This window comes from Benincasa hispida, chromosome 10, assembly GCF_027475165.1.
Source record: "Benincasa hispida cultivar pf3 chromosome 10, pf3_genome.v1.1, whole genome shotgun sequence".
Taxonomy (NCBI): domain Eukaryota; kingdom Viridiplantae; phylum Streptophyta; class Magnoliopsida; order Cucurbitales; family Cucurbitaceae; genus Benincasa; species Benincasa hispida.
Window position 1 is genome coordinate 36,289,160 of NC_143487.1, and position 23,348 is coordinate 36,312,507.

At 35.3% G+C, this 23,348-nt stretch overlaps 1 pseudogene; it reads right to left on the bottom strand.

The window, feature by feature from the left end:
* Positions 1 to 4,623: 4,623 nt before the first annotated feature.
* On the bottom strand, positions 4,624 to 15,116 carry LOC150033314 (uncharacterized; annotated as a pseudogene).
* Between the last annotated feature and the right edge of the window lie 8,232 nt (positions 15,117 to 23,348).

A 23,348-nucleotide genomic window follows, 5' to 3' on the forward strand; every position in this document is an offset into this window, starting at 1 on the left:
CATGAGCTCCAACGATATGAGATTAATAGGTTAAACTCATTAACCCAATTAATCATTATTTGTGAACTACCAGGACACTCCACTAAAGCCTAGTAGCTGCATTCTCCTCACTGTATATATATTTCTGTATACTTGATTTAACCATGATTAATAAGTCAATCATTCATAGGTTGTTCATAATTACAGTTGGGTCAAAATTATCGTTTTACCCTTAAAATTACATCTTGCTCCTTAAGTCCCACTAATCCTCTAGAGCAATTTGTTTAAGGTCCAACCACAAAATCGAGTCCCTCTCAGGTCTTAGAAATGGCGGGGTCCCTTGTTCAAGACATGGAGTCAGTAATTAAGAGAACAATCTCTCTACTAACCCTAGAAGCAGGTGGGAGTGAATTTCGTCTTGTAGAACCACGTCCTTAGCTATCTATCTGATCTTACCCTTAAAATGGGAGGTTTACTGAGCCGGCGATGTTGAGCCACTCTTACCCATGAAGATTAAAGAATAATCTTGAATAACAGAAGTTCATAGTATTGGGGTTGACGCTCTAAATCCCATGGGTTCTGTAGTTTGTAATTGTAATGTACAAATGATTTATTTATTTAATAAAATTTGAGGTATTTTATTTGACATTTAGTAGCATGAAGCTACAAAACCAATAAATAAACATCCAAGGTTATATTCTGTAGCTTAAACATGTATGTAGAGACATACAGGTGGATCATGTTTAAGTGATAACCTAAATGGTCTGTAGTGGATGGATAAGGCTGTGTACCTTATTCTAGTGACACTACGAATACGACCCGATTTGTAGATGTTACAATTGTTGTAAAGTGCTACAAATGATATGATCCTGATCACTCACGTAGAGACATGTGAGTAAGGGTGTTCTATAAAAAAGTGTTTGTATAAGATATGACCACAAAATGACTAATCTCATTATATAATGCCGTTAATAATAAAGACTTACATTTCACCGAGATGACTTTAGGTGACATGACCTAAATCCTGAGTGAGTTGTGAACTCTTGCCTATGAAGGCAGTTCTTTAGTTTGAATGGGTGAGAGTGGCCAGATCGTCAACTCAATAAGCCTACCATTTTGGGGTGTCTGACTAGGGAGCTGAGAACATAGCTACATAAGATGAAATTCGCTCCTTCCCTAATGTCAAGGTAAGTAGATAGATTTCTCCCTTAAGGGCTAATTTCGGAGCTTGAACAATGTAGCTCTGCATTCTCTCTTGGCCCGACAGGGGTTTGATCATAGGTGAACTATGACTTATTGTTCATTAGAGGGATCAGTGGGACTTAAAGAGTTAGATGTAACTACATGGGCAAAACGGTAATTTTGGCCCAACTATACTTATGAGCAATTTGTGAAGGGTCATCACACTATTTACTGGTTATATCCAATAGATACAAAATATATCTGTAGTATGAAGAATGCAATTGTTGATCTTTAGTGGAGTGATCGGTAGTTAATGGATGTTGGATAGTTTAATTAAATAATTTTAATTAATTATCCAAGTACTATTGAAGCTTTAATCTATCGATCCATAAGATCCTAGCTCAATAGGGATTATTGAAAATTAATTTTGGATTAATTTGAATTTTTCAAATTAATTGAGGAAATTAATTACCTATGATATAATTAATTTAATTTAATTATATGTGATGTAATTAATATAGTGTATTTGATACATTATAATATAAAGTTTAATTTGAGAAGATATAAATATTTGAATATGATTCAAATATTAATTATATAAATTGAATTAATATATTCAATATAAATTTGATTTATATTAAATTTCATATATTATTGAGAGAATTCAATCTATAGGTTATATTTTATTTTATATAATATGAAAACTATAGGTTATGTGTTATATTTGATATAACATATAGTTTAATATATATATATATATATATATATATATGTATGTATGTATGTATGTATGTATGTATGTATGTATGTATGTATGTATGTATGTATGTATGTATGTATGTATGTAGATTCTTTGAATTTAATTTAGAAGGAAGTATAACTCCCTCACTTTATTTTCTCTCTAAGGAATACGTGGGAAAGAGGAAGTTACGATAGAGATTATCTTCTTCCTCCAAAAAACAAACAGGGGATCTGTATATTTTTTGTACTGTCCAAGAATGATAAAAATTTCCTCTTCTTCTAATTCTTTTTCCCTCTCCCAAAATCAATAGAGAAGCCCACAACTCTCTCTATAATTCTCAATCCCCTAGAGAGAATACAAAAGACTCTCTTTTGGTGGTATCCAAATATTGGATTGGGGTTGCTGTATTTTGGTGAGTTCATGATCCAAGGAGTTGACGTGTTTGTGATCAAGGAGAGAAATTCGAGAAGAAATTGTGACTTCAAGGGTTAGTATTGCAAAACTCTATTTCTTCTCTAATCTTTTTCTTAACATGTTGTAATTAATCGAAATGCAGATTTTTCTTTGTTCTATGTAATTTTCTATTATGTGAAATTAAAATTGGGACCGATCCCCGTTTCCGCATTGGACCTCACAGTCCTTCACATAGTTAGCTCAAGATTAAAATCGAGTTACCTAGGTCATCGAATTGAAATAGTCAGTCTTATCAGTAAATAGTGTTATAAAGTAAAAGTGACTATTTCGTGGTCCGATCTTATGAAAACTCATTGCATAAAATGCCTTCACTTGCATGTCTCTACATGAACGATTTAAGATCACGTCGTTTTTGACACTTTACTACTATAGTAACAATTACAAAGTGAGTTGCATCCATAGTATCCACAGGATAAGGTACCTAGCCTATTCCCCATACTATAGACCATTTTGGCTATTACTCGAACTTGATCAACTTGTATGTTTCCACATAAAGTTCAAGTATTCATGCTATAGCCAACGGTTCTTAATGGATTTAAAGTTTAAAATGGTACAATTCACATATTCAATAACAACTTTACTGAATAAACCTCAACAATATATTTATTATTAATATAATATATTTAATGTTTACAAACCACGAGTTTTCTGGACATACAACCCAACAAATACATACTTGTTTATATGAGTGGATCTATTATTGATAACTATTAATTGAAATAGACAAAGATAGAGCACTATCGCTGTCTATTTGAGAAGATAGTGGTAAAGTTTTATCATTGTCTATCTGTGATAGACAGTGGTAAACTTCAATGGTAAACAATAATACCAGTTCCTAAATAACAGTTCATTCATAACATAGAAAATGGTTGGCTATTAGCTGATAATAGATGTGACCCAAAAGACAGACAAACTCCATTTTGGGGGTGATTAGATTAGTGCTTAAATTAAAACAAATCTGCACCCAACTAATACAAATTCGAGTACCCAACTCAATTCAAGTAAAAGAAATGCAACTTCCTTCATTAATGACAAAATAACCAAATGGACTAACCAGTGTTTTAAAAAACCCTCTTGGGCACAAGCCTAAGCTCAAGTAGCAGTTCTAGTGCCTCACGTTGAAAAGGTGAGGCTCACAGAATAAGGCACACACCTTTTGTGAAGCCCCAAAGTCCATTGAGCCCTGGGGCTTTTTCATTATTTTTAAAAATTAGTGATAATTAGGGGTTTTCCTTCATTATTAACTAAAATAATCAAGTTTACTAAGCCTAAATGCAAAATTTATTGTGTTTGGGATCATTTTTTCCCATATTTCTACTTCAATTATGTTTTCTTTTTTTAATGTAATACTTTTATATATAGTGTGCCTCACAAAAAAAAGTTCGTGCTTTTTTTTTGTGCCTAGTGCTTAAACCCTAGATGACTATTGCACTTTATTCCACCTTGAGCTTTAAAAAACACTATTGCACCCTCTAATATGTAATAATTCAAGCCGTTAAACCTTTAAATTATTCACAATTTAGTTTGAAAGTATTTTTAAGCAACAATTTAGTTCCTATATTTTGAAATTTGGGGGAAAGTAAACAATAATATCGGTTTCTATATGGTTTGCACTCTATATCTTTGCACTTTATATCTCTGTCTATCTCAGATAGATACTGATAGTATTCTATCTCTATTTATCTCAGGTGGACAATGATAGAACTCTATCATAGTCTATCTCTGATAGACAAAGATAGTGATATAGTTCTATCATTGTCCATCTAAGATAGATAGAGATATAGTTCTACCATTGTCTATCTAAGATAGATAGAAATAGTTGCAATAAATGTGTGATGTACAATTAGGAAAGCAATCATGGTTTGTATATTTAATGTTAGATAATGTTGCAACTACCTACTGATAGATTCAAATAGACGTCATAATTTATTTACATAGTGATAGACACATATAGTTGTTTATCTATGTCTATCTACTGATTTTCTGACTGAAGTTCACCTACCTGATATCAGTATATAGAGTCAGATTGACACTATCTGTGACTATCACAACTAGTTTTTGTGCCTATCACCTACATGATATCAATAGATAGTTTTTATATATTTTTTAGTTCCACTGAAAAGTGATGATACTATTAAAAATATTTACAACTTAAGACATGAAGAAATCAGAAAATACCATTCATAAACTCTAATGTCAATCAATCTGTCTATACATATATTACAATGAAAAAAATAATGATTAAATCATTTGATTAATTGGTTTAGTTTGCAGGTCCTACTATTATGACTTTTATGATTACAAAAAGTACATTTTGATGAACTTTTAAATTCGCCTACAGATGGAATTCTTTGTTTTTTAGGTCTTCCAACTTGACGTTTAATAATAGGAGGTATGTTTTCATGACATCATCTTCAGCTCTTCAATCCAAATGAACTCCAACGGTTTGAACACAATCACTGTATGTTACTGACAATGTTCTTCTATAATAAAAGATAGATACATAAGATTATGTATCTAAATTAAGCATTCGAAGAATGGCAAGTGCATGTGCACATGGAATTTCCTCAAAATCCCATACTCGAAAACTGCTAGATCCCAAATCTAGCTTCACTATGAACTGTTTATCTCCATCCATTATCTTGTATTCAGTGTTGCTAATAAGATCAACCTAATAGATAAATACGAGAAAATAATAAGTACCAACAAACATAATACTATCATTGCCTATCTGAGATAGATAGAGATAGAGTTTTATTATTTTCTATCTGAGATAGATAGAGATAAAGCAGTATCAGTATCTATCTGAGATAGACAATGATAGATAGATGATAACGGGCAGAAATGCACATTATCATAGTGCTAAAGTCTTAAACAATGTTGGATTGCATTGATGAAATATGTTAACTTGCGTCCATTAAGCATAAAATTCATAATATTGCAGTCGTATGCGTTCATCGCATTAGAACAGTTGATTTTTGTATTTTTCTGCAGAATATGCGTTGACGCAATGCAAGAATTGCGATCATAGGAAATCATTGATCGAGTGCAACTTCACCGCAAAGCTTTGTGTTGATCGTGCTCGCAAACATTCGCCCGAGAAGGATTGCCGCAACTTGGTCAGCACAACATGGTGGGTGCATCCAGGTGAAAGGCTAATTAAGCGTGATGGGACATAAAGCTAATGACAGTCAAATCCGAATTAAGTTGACAGCCAATAACGGTCACAAAGTACATTCAGCTTTTTCGGTGAAAAATATTCGGCACATCAGTCGGGAATTAAAGTCGTCCCATCTGTACAACCATGAGAGAGAAGCCGCCTTTCACCATAGATGCTCTATAAATACCAAGGGCATTCTTTAGAAAGGGGTTCACGAGTTCAGCAGTTAGAGATTTCATACTTCAGTTTGCATGTCTTTGTTTTTAGTTTTCTTTCATTTTAAGGCAGAGCGAGGGAGGAAGTTGTGCCGGCAGATCATTCTAGTATGCTTGGGAGAGCGCCAGAAGCTTCAAGGACAGAGAGAGGGCCGACGCCTGCGGAAGCGGGAACATCTTTAGATCAGAATAGAGATTTCAGTGTAAAAAGCATCGGTTAGCAAGAAATTGTTACCAGACTCTCTACCTTTAACTTCCATTGTCATTTTATACTCAACTTATTTATAAGAACGAAATTTCTTTCTCTATATCTATTCACTCTCTGTTATTCACACATAAGTAGCTAAATCAGTTGAATGGGTTGAGAAGCATTTAGCTAGCACAACTAGGGAATCTTCATTCTTGCGATTATCTTGTATTATGTATGCTTTATTCGTCCATTAGAGATACTCGAGAGGGTAGTCTAAGGACAGGATCTAGACTTGGGAAAGTCAGGTTAGAATCTAGGCTCAGAAGAACCAGATTAGAACACATAATCAAGAGATAGGAGCTTAAGAATGAGCACTATTTGTTATCAACGCATCGCATGCATCCTAGAAATAGGATATGATTGTATGCGGTCAACTTGCCTTCATGCATTTTGTATCATCACATAGGACAAGAGTAGAGACTTAGGAATAAGCACTATGGACACTTTTACATTCAACACATGCGTCCTAGACTTAAGAGCATCGCATTTACATTGGAAAATGACTTGTTGTGCATGGTTGTAACATGATCGCATAGTCTGACACATTCCCGAATAACGCTAGCTAAAGATCTTCTCAACCCGTTCATCGCATACTCATTGCATCTATCACACAACTGCCTTTTTTCAAATCCCCTGCCTTTATTTATTTCTTTTTCATCAACGCAAACAACAAACCCAACACTTTATTTATTTATCTGGCCTGCCCTCGACGGAAGCAGATTCGAAATGAAACTGGTGATGCTGCAGATGATCCAGACTGCAGGTCAATTCGGAGGAAGGCGTAGCAAAGACCCACATGCCCACCCCTGAAATTTTATTGAAATCTGCAATACTTTTATGCTCCCGAACATCTCTGCTGAAGAAGTTCGACTAATGTTATTCCCATTTTCTCTCTGTAATCAGGATAGAAAATGTGCATATTCTCTCGAATCGTGAGAGATCACTTCTTGGGAACAGGTAGTGGAGAAATTTATGAAGAAGTATTTTCCACCCACCGAGAATGCCAGATGAAAGAAATTGATTAAAAATTTTGAACAAGACATGGACGAATCGCTCAACGATGCTTGGGCGAGGTTTAAAAGGTTAGTCCGGGATTGTCCACATAATGGGTTACCAGACTGCCTTCAAATGGAGATTTTCTATCATGGTTTGAATCCTACTTCGCAGACCACTGCCAATGCGGCAGTCGCTAGTGGTCTGCTTGATAAAACTTATGATGAGGCGAAGAATATCTTGGATTGCATCTCTTAGAACCATGAAGATTAGAGAGAGAGCGACCAGAGATTGAGACTCAAAGACTCTGATGCAAATAATGGTTCCATTGCTTCATTACAAAACCAGATAACCGCAATGATGAATTTAATCCAAGGAATTGCGATCAACAGCCCAACACCGCAAACCGGGCAAATCAACACAATAAGTCAAAAACTGCAAGGTGCATGACTTACGGTGATGGGCATGCGATGGAAGATTGCCTGTAAAATCCATAATTTGTCTACTGTGTAAAGAATAACCCTTTTTCAAACACGTATAACCTCGGTGGAGAAACCACTCTAATTTTGCTTGGAAGAATCAACAACAAAATTTCCAACTCGTGGCGCAAAAAGAAGAGCCACTAGGATTCTTCCCACACAACAACGGTCAACCGAGAAGTCAAGCAAGTAGCTCACAACCACCACAATTCTCTTCTATGGAAAGCCTACTGAAGCAATACATAGAGAAAAATGAGACTGTACTTCAAAGTCAGGCTACGTCTATCCGCAATCTCGAATTACAGATGAGCCAGATTTCGAATGAGTTGAAGAGTAGATCACAAGTGGTTTTGCCAAGTTCAACCGAACTTTTACGCAACCCGGGGGGATTAGGTAAGGAGCAATGTTAGGTTGTGACATTGCGCAGTGGGAAGACTGTAGAGGGAGAAAAGAAGGAGCTTAGTAGAACAACTTCCATTGCGGCTGAACCTGAGATTACAGTAATGGAAGAAGAAGAAAGAGAAAAAGAAGTAGTAGAACCGAAGGTTGCGTCAACCTCGAAGCCAACTGAAATGGGAACCATGAAAGTTAAGTTACCACCTTTCCTATAGAGACTAAGGAAGAATAAAAACGAAGAGGTACAGTACCAACGCTTCTTATCTATGTTAAAGCAATCACATGTTAATATTCCTTTCAGTGAAGCGATTGAGGAAATGCTTGCCTACGCCAAGTTTATGAAGGATATGGTAATAAGAAGAGGGGAACTAAAAAATTTGCCACGGTGGCGTTAACGCAAAGTTCCAAATCAATAATCCCACTGAAGATGAGCGATCTTGAGAGCTTTACTATACCATGCTCCATAGGAGGACTATATATCGGGCAAGCCTTATGTGACTTGGGAGCCAGCATAAATTTGATGCCTCTGTCAATCTTTAGACAGCTAAATGTGGGGAAACTTGTGCCCACGGCAGTGACTCTCCAACTGGCTAACAGATCTTAGGTTCATCCAGAAGGAAAGGTGAAGGATGTGCTGATAACAATTGACAAATTTATCCCGCCAGCTGACTTCATCATTTTAGACTATGAGGCCGACAAAGATGTGCCCATCATTCTGGGGCGACCTTTTCTATCAACAGGTCGTGCTCAAATTGATGTGCATAAAGGAGAAATCACTTTGAGTATCAATGGACAGAAGCTCAAGTTTAATATAATTCGTGCCATGAGGTTTCCGGATGAAGAAGACCTGTAAGATTCTAATGATGACCTGAATTTGATTGAAAAAGAAAAGTTTAATGAAGAGTATTAAGAAGAGGATGCCAGCGCATCCGTGCTGCCTGCAATGCGATTGTAACAAAAACAAACAAGGAAGAAGAAATGATCGCAAAGTAAGAAGTAGAGCCAAAAGAAGAACGAAAAACAACGTAACCTTCCCTATGGAACCACCAACACTTGAATTGAAGACCCTACCAACCCATTTAAAGTACGCATTTTTGGGGCAGAATGAGAAGCTGCCAGTTATAATTTCCTCTGCGCTCAACAAAGACCAGGAGAATGCGTTGATGAGCATTCTCAAGAAACATGTGCGAGCAATTGGCTGGACACTCGCTAAGATCAGAGGAATTAGCCATGCGTACTTCATGCACCGCATTTGTCTTGAAAAAGACCACAAAGCAACAATTTAACATCAACATAGACTCAACCCTGCGATGAAAGAGGTCGTCAAGAAGGAGATTACAAATGGCTAGATGCGGGCATTATCTATCCCATAGCAGATAACACTTGGGTCAGCCCTGTGCAATATGTGCCGAAGAAGGGCGGAATGATGGTAGTCCCGAATGAGAACAACGAATTAATACAGCAAAGAACCATCACTGGATGACGCATATGCATGGACTACTGCAAACTAAATGCAATCACAAAGAAAGATCATTTCCCTCTACCATTCATCGACCAAATACTAGACCGTCTAGCTGGAAATGATTTTTACTGCTTCTTTGATGGTTATGCCGGATACAATCAAATCATGATAGCTCCAGAAGATCAAGACAAGACCACATTCACCTGCCCATATGGAACATTTGCTTTTCGCTGCATGTCGTTTGGCCTCTGTAATGCGCCAAACACGTTCCAAAAGTGCATGATGGCCATCTTTTCAGATTATCTCGAGGACTCCGTGGAAAAATTTATAGATGACTTCTCCGTTTATGGGAACACTTATGAAGTCTGCCTAGCCAACCTAGAAAAGATTCTGAAGAGATGTGAAGAGACGAACCTGGTGCTCAATTGGGAAAAATGTCATTTTATGGTGAAGGAATGCATAGTGTTGGGACATAAGGTCTCTCGGGATGGGTTGGAGGTGGACAAAGCAAAGATTGAAGCAATTGAAAAACTTCCACCTCCAACCAGCGTGAAGGCTGTGCGAAGATTCTTTGGGCATGCTGGATTTTACAGACAGTTTGTCAAAGACTTTTCTAAAATAGCACGACCACCGAGTGCGTTGTTAGAGACTGACAGAAAATTTGAGTTTGACAACAATTGCCTCAACGCATTTCAAGTTTTGAAGAATGCTCTGATTTTCGCACCCGTACTGATTGCACCGGACTGGACACTTTCATTTGAAATCATGTGCGACGCAAGTTGGTATGCGATGGGGGCAGCTTTAGCGCAAAAGAGAAAAAATTTTTTGCATCCCATCGTATATGCGAGTAAAACATTAAACCCTGCTCAAATAAATTATACCACCACAGAGAAAGAACTCCTGACAGTGATTTTTGCATTGGAAAAATTTTGGGCATATCTGTTGGGAACAAAGGTACTCATCCACACGTATCACTCGGTGATCAAATACTTAACGAAAAAGAAGGATGCAAAGCCGAGGTTGATCAGATGGGTTATCCTTCTGTAAGAATTTGATATCGAAATAATTTACCAGAAGGGGACAGAGAATCAAGTTGCGGATCACTTGTCTAGACTAAAAAATCCTGAGGTTGACCGCAACGAGCCTGAGGTGAGTGTCGTATTCCCAGATGAGCAGCTATTACACATAGAAGAATTTCCCTGGTATGCGGACATCGTCAATTATTTAGTTTGTGAGGAATTTTCTGAAGATTACACCTACCACCAACAGAAGAAGCTCAAGCATGAATGTAGACATTATTATTGGGATGAGCCAATTCTGTATAAAAGAAGTGCAGACCAGATTATTCGATTATGCATACCAAATGCTGCTCAACAACGCATATTGTCACAATGTCACGACTCACCATATGGTGGGCACTTTGGAGGGCAGTGCACTGCAACCAAAGTTTTGCAAAGTGGATTCTTTTGGCCTACATTATTCAAGGATGCGGCTGACTACGCAATGAAATGTGATTGGTGCCAACGACAGGCAACATTTCATGGAAAAACACAATGCCAATGAACACTATCTTGGAGCTGGAATTATTCGACGTATGAGGGATTGAATTCATAGGGCCATTCCCTCCCTCGCTTGGCAAGCATTACATTTTATTGGCCGTCGATTATGTCTTCAAGTGGGTAGAGGCAATAGCATGCGCCGCAAGTGATGTGGCGGTAGTCTCTCAGTTCTCGAAGAAAAATATTTTCCCTCGATTTGGCACTCCTCGTGCCATCATAAGTGATGAAGAATTCCACTTTGTCAATCAAAATATCAAGGAGCTGCTGCGTAAGTACAATATCCTCCACAAAGTGGCCACCGCATACCATCCGTAAACAAATGGTTAGGCCGAGGTGTCCAATCGAGAAATTAAGTTGATACTTGAGAAGATAGTAAAGCCTTCACGGAAAGATTGGGCAACGAAGTTTGACGATGCGTTGTGGGCATACCGGACCACATTCAAAACACCAATAGGTATGTCCCCGTATGCGTTGGTATTTCGTAAGGCGTGTCATTTGCCTTTGGAGCTCGAGTATAAGGCACTGTGGGCGGTAAAGAAACTGAATTTTGATTTGAAGAAAGCAGGAGAAGCGCGAAAAATGCAGCTGGTCGAGCTAGAATAATAGAGGATCAACGCATATGAGAATGCGAAGATGTATAAGGAGTGCACCAAGCGCTGGCATGACAAATGCATATGCGGTAAGAACCTTCAAGTCGGGCAAAAGGTCTTACTCTTCAATTCAAGACTGCGGCTCTTCCCGAAAAAATTAAAATCATGCTGGTTCAGTCCCTTCATCATTAAAGAAATATTTCCACATGGTGCGGTGGAGCTGATCACTGAGGATAGCAGCCGGACATATAAGGTTAATGGACAACGAGTTAAAGCATGTTGCAGAGGTGATTTCCAGCCAGAAAAAGCCTCTGAGAAGTTGAAAAACCCAGACTACTCATTACTTGACTCTTGAACACTTATCCCTTCGACAATTATTTAAGCTATCTGCATCTTACTCATTTTTACTTCTATAAAAAAAAACTTTTTGTTTTGTTTTAAATCATTTGACCCTCTCTTTTTTTGTTTACAAAGATTAAGGCACAGGATTATGGAGATGTTACATGAAGAAGCAAATGATTTCACTCCATCACCGTAATCCACAGAAGATAGATCGCCGCAAGGATGGGTGCGTCAATACATAATGCGGGCGACAACGCAAAATTTGAGGGTGTACTCTTCCTTATCTTTATTTCAAATTTTGCGCTATCACATTGCATTTTAATTTTAAAAAGTTTTATCACCGCATCCTCTTTGATCATCGCAATCATTTGATGTAGATAAATTTAGTAGTTTACCGCATAATGTCTCTTTGCCAAGTATGATTTCAATGATGAAAAATATGCTTCTATGTCTTTCATATATATTAGAGTCAACTTAATCTTAAGATAGTTACCTTGTAAAATATTTCTAGAAGTTAGGGATTTGCTAGCTTTCTTTCAAACTCTCTGTACAACGCATTCTAAGAATATCGCATGACTTATTTTAATCTTTTGGCAATAAGGACATTGCCGCATTTTAAATTTGGAGGTGAGGTATCTATTTCCGACCTTGCTATTTTAAAAAATATATATATTTTGAGAATAACAACTTCACTGTCAACGCAATGGGAAACCCATGTTGATAAGAGTTAAGTTGTTAAAGACACTTACCCGTAGTTGGATGTCCGCATGACACACGTGGAGGCAAGCTAAAACGAAAGTAAGACACCAGGATCAACGCATAAATAAATGACCGCAACTCCACTGCTAAATAGTTATGAGTTTAGTATGAGAAAGAATGCATTGCTCGTAGTTGGATGTCTGCATGACACACGTGAGGGCAAGCCAAAACGAAGACAAGACACTTGGATTAGCGCAAGGTCAGAAAAAAATAAAAAATAAAAAATATATCAATGAAGAAAATTTTTATGCAAGGATAAAATCATTTGACATCTCGGTAGAAAATTTTCTTATTGAAATAAATCATGCGATGTCCCGGAATTTAGTAAAGTCCTTTTGAAAGGTAAACTTGAAGTCCCTAGGTCTTAGAAATATTTTAAGAAGAGACTCGAATAAGACTTAAGGAAATTTTGGTATATAGGATTTGAATGGAGTATCCTTGAGAAATCTAGGGACATTACGGTTGACTTGCTAAAGGAATCTTTAGTTGATGCTTGAGGACAAGCATTGTTTAAATTTGGAGGTGTGATGACGAGTAGAAATGCACGTTATCATAGTGCTAAAGTCTTAAACAATGTTGGATTGCGTTGATGAAATACGTTAACTTGAGTCCATTAAGCATAAAATTCATAATATTGCGGTTATATGCATTCAACGCATTAGAACAGTTAATTTTTGTATTTTTGTGCAGAATATGTGTTGACACAATGCAAGAATTGCGATCATAGGAAATTATTGATCAAGCGCAACTTCACTGCAAGGCTTTGCGTCGATCATGCTCGCAAACATTCGCCCGAGAAGGATTGCCGCAACTTGGTCAGCGTAACATAGTGGGCGCATCCGAGTGAAAGGCTAATTAAGCGCAATGGGACATATAGCTAATGACAGACGAATTCGAAAACCGATAACGATCACAAAGTACATTCAGCTTTTTCGGTGACAAATATTCGACGCATTAGTCAGGAATTAAAGTCGTCCCATCTGTACAACCATGAGAGAGAAGCCGCCTTTCACCATGGATGCTCTATAAATACCAAGGGCATTCTTTAGAAAAGTGGTTCACGAGTTTAGCAGTTAGAGATTTCATACTTCAGTTTGCACGTCTTTGTTCTTAGTTTTCTTTCATTTTAAACCGAATGCAAGGGAGGAAGTTATGCTGGCAGATCGTTCCAGTAAGCTTGGGAGAGTGCTGGAAGCTTCAAGGATAGAGAGAGGGCCGACGTCTGCGGAAGTGGGAACATCTTTAGATCAGAATAGAGATTTCAAAAGCCTCGGTCAGCAAGGAATTGCTACCAGGCTCTCTACCTTTAACTTCCATTGTCATTTTGTACTCAACTCATTTATAAGAATGAAATTTCTTTCTCTATATCTATTCACTTTGTTATTCATGCATGAGTAGCTAAATCAGTTGAATGGGTTGAGAAGCATTTAGCTAGCACAACTAGGGAATCTTCATTCTTGCGATTATCTTGTATTATATATGCTTCATTCGTCCATTAGAGATACTCGGGAGGGTAGTCTGTGGACAGGATCTAGACTTGGGAAGGTTAGGTTAGAATCTAGGCTCAGAAGAACCAGATTAGAACACATAATCAAGAGATAGGAGCTTAAGAATGAGCACTATTTGTTATCAACGCATCGCATGCATCCTAGAGATAGGATATGATTGTATGCGGTCAACTTGCCTTCATGCATTTTGTATCATCACACAAGGCAAGAGTAGAGAGTTAGGGATAAGCACTATGGACACTTTTGCATTTAACACATGCGCCCTAGACTTAGGAGCATCGCATTTACATTGGAAAATGACTTGCTGTGCATAGTTGTAACATGATCGCATAGTCTGACACATTCCCGAGTAACGCTAGCTAAAGATCTTCTCAACCCATTCATCGCATACTCATTGCATCTATCACATAACTGCCTTTTTTTCAAATCCCCTGCCTTTATTTATTTGTTTTTCATCAACGCAAACAACAAACCCAACACTTTATTTATTTATTTGGTTACCGCAAGGTTTTTCATAAAAATTACCAACGCAATCTATTTTCATAAGTCCCTGTGTTCAAACCTTAACTTACCAGGAAACTCAGAGGAATTTACACTTGGATTACGCTGGGGAAACTTGAGTGCACAACGCAATTCTATCAACGCATATCATCCATATTTTCACTTCATAAAACACGAGCATCAATAGACCATAAGAAAACGACAAAATTCTTACCAAGAAACTTCTTGACTTTTTGTGTTCTTGTAGAAATATATTCTCAGCCCAAGAAGTCAAAAGCGTTTTCATTGTAAAAGTAGCTTTACTTCGATCATAATACCACTTTTGCAATATATCTCTAATTGAACTAAGCAAGCTAGCCACGGGTAATTCTCAGCATCTTTGAAAACTAAGTTTATACTTTCTGCAACATTCGATGTCATCATTCCATACCTTCTTCTTCGTAAATATTCCCAAGACCACTTCTCAAACCCAATACTACTAAGATAACTTCTAATATTTGGACAGATTGACTTCATGGATCTCATGTTGTACTCAAAGTCAGTAGTAGTGTAGGCAATAACACAATTAAATAAATAATTGTCAAGCAATGGGTAATTAAAATGAAGTTTCAAGTTTCTTTAGACATGTTGTATGCACACACAATGTTGAACATTAGAAAACACTCTTAAAACTTCTTTAGGAATGCTAAGATGCCTATCAGAAACAATGACTACATTCTCTTGTTTTCCAAAACTACTTCGTATGTTTTCAAAAAACCATGTCCATGATGCATCATTTTCAGAATCTACGATAGCAAATGTAAGGGGAAAGGTATGATTGTTACTATCTAGTGATGAGGTCGTTAATAGTATGCCACAAAACTTACACGTAAAAAATGTGTCATCAACAGATATGATAGATCTACAATACTTTCATACCCCCCCCCCCCCCCCCCCCCAATTGATGCACCAAAAACCATGAAACAAAACTTAAAATGACCACTATCATCCATTTCTAATAGACAATTATCCCTATCTATCTAAGATAGACAGTGGTAGAAATTTGTTAAGCAAAATGGATCATACCTGGATTTATTTCATTTAACTTTTCAAAATATCTTAGAATCAAGGTATATGATTCAACTACATCTTCTTTTAACATCTTTACTATGTGTTCTTTTTCTATCCAATTTTTTGATAACTTATCTTAACTCCAAGTTTTGTACAAGCCTTATGGATAATGTCTCTAAGAATGGATTGATCAGTAGACATAAACCTAAAATCATCTATCAAGCAATTGCCAATAACTGATGAAGAAGCTTGTCGATGACAATTCTAAGTTGTGTTCAATGGATAGTCATGCTCAGAAATGTACTTCTTAAGCATCCACAACTCATTGTTCTTATATCGAGATGCCCTAACATACCATTTGCAACCTTCTTGCAAACATTTGAACTCAACAAACTTTGAGTTTGATCTTGTAGTGCTAAATTGAAAATTATTCTTCACTGCATTTATGTGAAAACACGTTGAAAGTACTTTTTTACTTTCAAATACATTTTTTACCTTCAAACCACCAATATATATATATATATATATCGCTTATAACTTCATAATTTGAAGAAGAAGAAAAACCTAAATATAACATTATATCATCATCGTCACCTACACTACTAATAGCAGTAGAAGACCCTTCCAAAGAACAAATACTTACATGAGCAACTAATAGATGTCCACTGATTGCATCTTTAGCCAAAATCAAATACCAAAGGACATCTTTGTCCTTTTTTATTGGAACCAAAGTTTGAATACTATTTTTACCAAAATCCAATAAAACTAAAAAATCTACCAACCCATTTAATTGAATCTCTTCGTAGATTAAACCAAGTAAACCATTAAAGTCTATATAGTTATCTACCAAAATTATACATTCCACCAACCTCATAATTCTCATAGCAATGATAATCATTCCATTGTCCTCCATAAAAAAAAAAAACAAAAAAACAATGAAAGTAATAGTCATGGTATTCTGCAAAATGAAAAAAAATATATATGAGAAACTCATAATGAAAATATCGTAAGGTTTTGTAAGAAACTCATAATGAAAATATCCAATAGTGATAGATAGAAATAGAGTTCTATCAGATAGATAATGATAGAGTTCTATCTCTATTTATCAGTGATAAACAAAGATAATAATAAACAAACATAGACTTCTATATCTGTTTATCATCGATACACCCAATCACAATGAATAGTTGTCTTGCTGATACAATACAATACAAAATAATGAGTTTAGTTCAAAACAAAATAGGGAAAAAAAACAAAGAGATAGACAAAGATGCATCTATCTTTGTCTATTTGTGATAGTCAGAAATAGAGTTTTGTATCTGTCTATCAGTGATAGATAAAGATAGACTCCTATATCTGTCTATCACTCTGTCTCTTTGGTAAACTTTTGAATTCGTCAACTAAATATTATTTGAAAATTTAGAGTTAAATTTAGGTTGAATCAAGCCAAAACATATTGCAAATTATTGCTTGTTTGTTTGTATTTTTTACGAGTTTTTATAAACATATCATGTGCATATTAATTAAAATTTGATTTATTCACAAAATATTATGGTGCTGATTGGAACGAGGAGTTCATGTAAGCTGCGTTATAGATATGCATATCTTCTTTCTTGTAACAGTTGAATAAGATGTTGATCGTATTCAAAATTTTAAGAATTCGATGTTTCAACCATATAAACTATTATAAATTAAGTGAAGTTCAATCAAAGATAGAGTTATATCTTTGTATATCCTTAATAGACAAAGATAGAGTTATATCTTTGTATATCCTTAATAGACAAAGATAGACGTCTATTTTTGTCTATATGTGATAGACAAAGATAGGCATCTATATCTGTCTATCTCAGATAGATAGAGATAGAGCACTATCCCTATATAGAGATAGACAAATAATAATACAATACATCATCAATCATTTATACCTTTTTGGTAATGTCTTTTATGCGTTTATGAGAATTAATTATTTTCCGTTGCCTGCGAAGGAATTATGAAACTTAGTTGTTCAATACCATTTTCTCTTTCAATATTTATATCCAACATTTCATGAAGAAGAAGAAGAAGAAAAAGAAATAGTGCCATAAAATCCAAAAGAAAAAAACAACTAAGCAATTGATACAAAACCGAATCTTCAAAGTATTAACTCTTTCTCACTACTTCATTTCAATTTTCTGTAGAGGAAGGAGAAGAAGGAGAAGAACAACTGTACTTGTGATTGATGGAATCGACAAAGAAGAATGAACACCTCTGAGTTGTGTGGTGAAAAACAATAAAACCGATCCATGAAGAAGAAGAAAATGAATTGAAATTGGCGACATGAATTAAATTGAAATTGAATAAAATTGTGAAGCTCAGAAGATGATGAAGAAGAAGAAGACACGACAACGACGACGAATAGAAGATTGCAATAGAAAACCGGCAAGGGTAGTTTTGGAATTTTTTTTAAAAAATTCGTTGATATTATTTTTTGCTATATTATATAAATAGTTTATATGTTTTTTCCATTTTTGATAGTTTCCCTAAAAACAATTGAATAAAAATTTTGTCATATATAGATTTTTTTGGTTTTTATGGTTTTTCATTGGTTTTTATGGTTTTTCATTTTTCAGAAGCATTCGTCATAAAAAAATTTCAGATTTATTTTTTTAACACATTGTTTTCATGTCAGATTTTGTTTTTAAACAACCAATTGCATACATGAAAATTTTTCGTTTTTTATTTTTTATTTTTAAATTTTTGGCCAAATTAATTGCATACATGGAAGTTATTTTAGGTGTTTTTTTTTTCCTTTTCACTATTTTCACTCTAACCTAAAATAATTAAAATAGTTTGCACCCGAAACACAGACTATTTTAATTAATAGTATGTATTAGAAGTGCAAACTTTTTTAATCTGATTATAATATTCTATATTTGAGATGCAGACTATTTTAGTATAGTTAGAAAATACTATAGCAAAGAGAAAAAAAAAAGGATGAATGAATTGTTTGGAAAATACTATAGTTTGTGTAAACATTATATAACAAAACGAGATTTGAAATTATAATACTATAGTTAACAGTAGGTTATAATAATCGAAAACACCAATTATTATAATTGGAGACTTAAACATGGAGCGGGCTATAGGGCTATAATATCCTACTCCACCCACTTAGTTTGTATTGACTTTCTAAGGGTCTATAAACACTTTTTTTTTAACATATAAATACTTATTTAAACACTTAAAAAGTCAACCAAACATATTTGAAGTTGAGGTCCAAACACTGCTTAAATGTTTCACTCAAAATTGCCTTTTTTTTTTAAAAAACAGATCTTTAATGGTTTTTAAACCCTACAAATCTTACTCATATGACTATTTTTCTTCCCAAATCAAACCCATGAAAAATCCAATCTCTCTCATTTTTCGTTAAATAGAAAATGTTTGGATCACCAAATTGACATTTTCCCCAAAATTAATTTCCTAAACAAAAATATCACGTCAGTGTTTATTGATATTTTTTTGCAGGGTAGATGAAGCTAATTTGTTCTAATAATTCAACCACCACAAATAAATAATTTGTTTTAGTACTGACAATATAATAAATTGGTGACAATTGTATATACATTATATATATAAAGCTTCAAATACAATTTTATAGTACTTTTAATAATTTGGGTGGATATAAACATACACATTATTGGTAGCATGACATATTCGATGTTGCCAAAAAAAAAAAGAAAAAAAAACTATAAATTGAAAAAGGAAAATAATATTTTTGAAAGGAGAAAATTAGTTCATGATACACTTGTTTTGAAAAGTGGCTGTTTCAATTATTTGAAAATAGAATTAGGGAAGGTATATATGAAGTGAACCAAAAAAAGGGGGGCACATCCTACCGACAATGTGTAGTTCCTAACACAAACAAACACAATCATGTGTTTGTATGATATCTTATAATTCCCATTGCATTTGTCTCGCCAAAGCCTCATGAAAGCTACATAATGCATACTCTCTCCTTTTCACATTATAGATTCATCAAGAAAATGGTGCATTTTAACTTTTGAGGTCCAAGGATGTGATTGAACTATGATTAGGATTTTTTTTAACCCCTTGTAAGGGAATTTAAAGAAAGGATAAATAGCACTTTGTATTAAAGTATTCCGGTGAATAAAAAAAAATGGCGAAATATACTTAGGTGCATCTTAAACTATTTATATCTATTCGTGTATTTCAATTAGTTGTTATCGATGAGAAAATTTCTGATACTATGGGAGTATTATGTTCTCTTTGTTCACATTTTAAATTTGTTTTCTAATACTATGGGAGTATCATGCTCTCTTTGTTGACATTAACGTTAGTAGTGTTATATATATGATTAACATCACATAATATAAAAAAATACATAATATTGTATATATGAGAGAATTTGAGTTCTCAATAGATTCACTTTATCTTCTTAAGACAATTTTACTTAATCTAATGCCTGAGTTTCAAGAGTAATTGTTTCCTATGATAGAATAAATTACTTTTCTATGGAAGAAATACTTTTAAATGGAAGAAAAAAGCTTTATGAGAGAAAAGTATCGATGGAAAAAAATGAAGTTCCAATTTGGAGAAGAGACATATTTATAGAGTAATTCGTGGTTATTCGAATAGTCATTTTTCTTTTTTAAGTTGGTTAAGAAATGAAAAATGCACTCGTTCATGAAAGGATACACAACTCATGAAATTGAAAGGATGTACCCCTACATGAAGAGTCAAATATCATTTATTCCAACAAGTAAACCCACACTTTGCTATTTTTAAAACTATGCTGACGTGACAAAATAATAAATGGAGGTACCATAATACTTGTTCAATCATATAGTTTGTCCCATGCACTATTTGGTGTCAATTTTATGGAATATTAAGGTCTCGATTTTATGGAAATATCGATAAAATATCAAAAACCATGGATATTTTTTAAAAAGTTACAAAAAAACAAAAAAAAAGTTTATCATAATAAATTAAATAAACATTTTTATACTTCTAAGACACGCTAGAAGGTTTATTATTTATATTATATTTAAATTTTTTAGCGACATTTTGATTATTATTTTATATGTTTTATGGATATTTTTACGAAATAATGAAAATGTCTATTCACCCTGTTAAGAATGTATTTCCACGAGATATATTTTACAGAAAAGTATAAGGTATAAATACAGTATTAAAGGACTAAAAATAGACCCTAGAAAGACTCAACCAACCTAAAAACTCTATAACTACATAGACTAAGTATGTGTATATATTAACACTCTCCCTCAAAGTCAAGATGGTAAAGTAGGAATCAACTTGAGTTTATTAAGTAGCAAGAGGAAGCATCCGAGGGACAAAGTTTTGGTGAAAATATCGACAGGTTAATCCGTAGTATAAACACCTCATAAAAGAAGAGTTTTACTTTGAAGATGATATCGAACAAAATGACAGTCATTCTTGATATGCTTGGTGTGCTCATGAAAAACATCACTATGAACAATCTGGATGGCACTATGATTGTCACAATGAAGGATAGTGGAAGATGACTAAGGAACTCTCATATCAACAACAAGAAACTAGCGGAGCCACAATAACTCTAACGTAGCATCAGCCAAGGCGCGATATTCAGACTTCATACTAGAATGAGAGACAACACTCTATTTTTTACTCCACCAAGAAATAAGAAAGTCACTGAGATAGAAACAGTAACCTAAGGTAGAACATCGGTCAGTAGGATCACCAGCCCAATTAGTATCAGAGTAGCCGAATAAAACCAGGGATGATTGGGATGAGAGTTGAAGGCCATGTCTCAGAGTTCTCTTAACAAATTGAAGAATACGAAGAACAGTAGTAAAATGAATGGTTCGAGGGGGCAGCCATGAACTGACTTACAATGTGAACAACATATGCAATGTCGGGACGAGTTACTGTTAAATAAATAAGACTGCCAATAAGTTGAGGTAGAGACTGGCATCTTTGAAGGGAACACCATCAAAAGGATTCAGGCAAACATTAGGGCCAAGTGGTGTTGGGATTGTAGTAGAGTAAATGATCCTGGAGCGCACCAATAAGTCTGAAGCATATTTTGTTTGAGACAATGAGTAACCAGCAAAGCTCATGGATACTTCAAGATGAAGAAAGTAACTAAGTGACCAAAAATCCTTCATCTCAAAGTGCTCACCAAGGTAGTGTTGCATATTAAAAATAGCCTGAGGATCATCCCCAATAATAATCATATCATCAACATACAGAAGAAGAAGAACAATATCATGATCTGTTTGACTCGTAAAAAGTGTCGTGTCACGAGAACTGGACGTAAATCCAAGTTGAATAATGGTGGAACTGAAAGTTGCAAACCAGACCCGTATGGCTTGCATCAACCTATACAATGCTCGACGAAAGAGACACACCTTCTGAGATAGAGGAGAGATACTTGGGAGTGGTTACCTATAGACTTCCTCAGATAAGGCCCCGTTAAGGAAAGTATTCTTGACATCCATTTGAAAAAGAGGCCACTGTTTGGCTATAGCAACGGCTAAGACTCTTTGAACGGATGTCATCCAGGTCACAGGTGCAAAGGTCTCTTCATAATGGATTCCATATTCCTAAGGGTACTCTTTTGCCGCCAGCCGAGCTTTACAAAGTTCAAGAGAACCATCAGAACGAGTCTTGATCTTGTAGACCCACTTGCAACCAATGGGTTTATTACCAGGAAGCAAGTCAACATAGTCCCATGTGTGCATCTTGTCTAAAGCCTAGAGTTTGTCACTCATGCTTGCTACCATAGAAGTTTAGTATTCGTCTCATAAAAAGAGCTAGGTTCAACCAAGGAACAGATAGTGGAAAAATAGGGAAAGTCTCGAAGATAAGTGGGAGGTTCCCTTACCTGAGTGAAGCGTCAAATAGGAGAAGTAGGGTCAGGAGCAGGTTCAGACTCCACAGATGAGACAGATGACGGATCAGGATCAGCAGAGATGGGCGTAGATTGCTTAAGCTCAGTATCATGAGAAGATACAAATGAAGGAAAAGGATCAATGAAACCATCAGGAAGAAAGAGATGAGAACCTGAAAGCAAAGCATGAAAGGTCGAGAGACTAGAGAACATTGTGTGCTCATAGAAAGTGACATGGTGAGAGATGCGTATCTGTTAGAAAAAGGATCCCAATAATGAAAATCTTTGTGCTCAGTTCTGTAGCCAAGGAAACAACAGAGACGTACACACGGTTCTAATTTTGCATGTTCATATGAATGAAGAAGAACAAAACCTACACGACCAAAGATCTAGAGATTAGAGTAATCAGAAGAAGTACCATATAATCGTTCAAACAGAGAAACATTGTGAAGGACAGACAAAGGAAGACGATTAATTATGTAGACAAAAGTAAGAGTGGTCTCTCCCCAAAATTTGCAGAACATGAGACAGACAAGAGCGTTGAACAAAAGTGTCTTGCTGAGTGAGAAAAGAAAGACGAATGGAGTCCCATACTTCAAGGCGTTATCTGTACAAAGAGCTTTGATTGTATGGGAGAACTGGGTGTGAACTATATTAGCAAAGTCAATATATATTTGAGACAAGGGAGAATAGTGTTTAAGAAAATATATCTAGGTAAACGAAGAGTAATCATCAATTAATAGAAGAAAATAGCGATATCCAGTGACAGTAGAAGTAGGAGCAGGACCCCAAATTTCAGAGTGAATTAAATCAAGAGA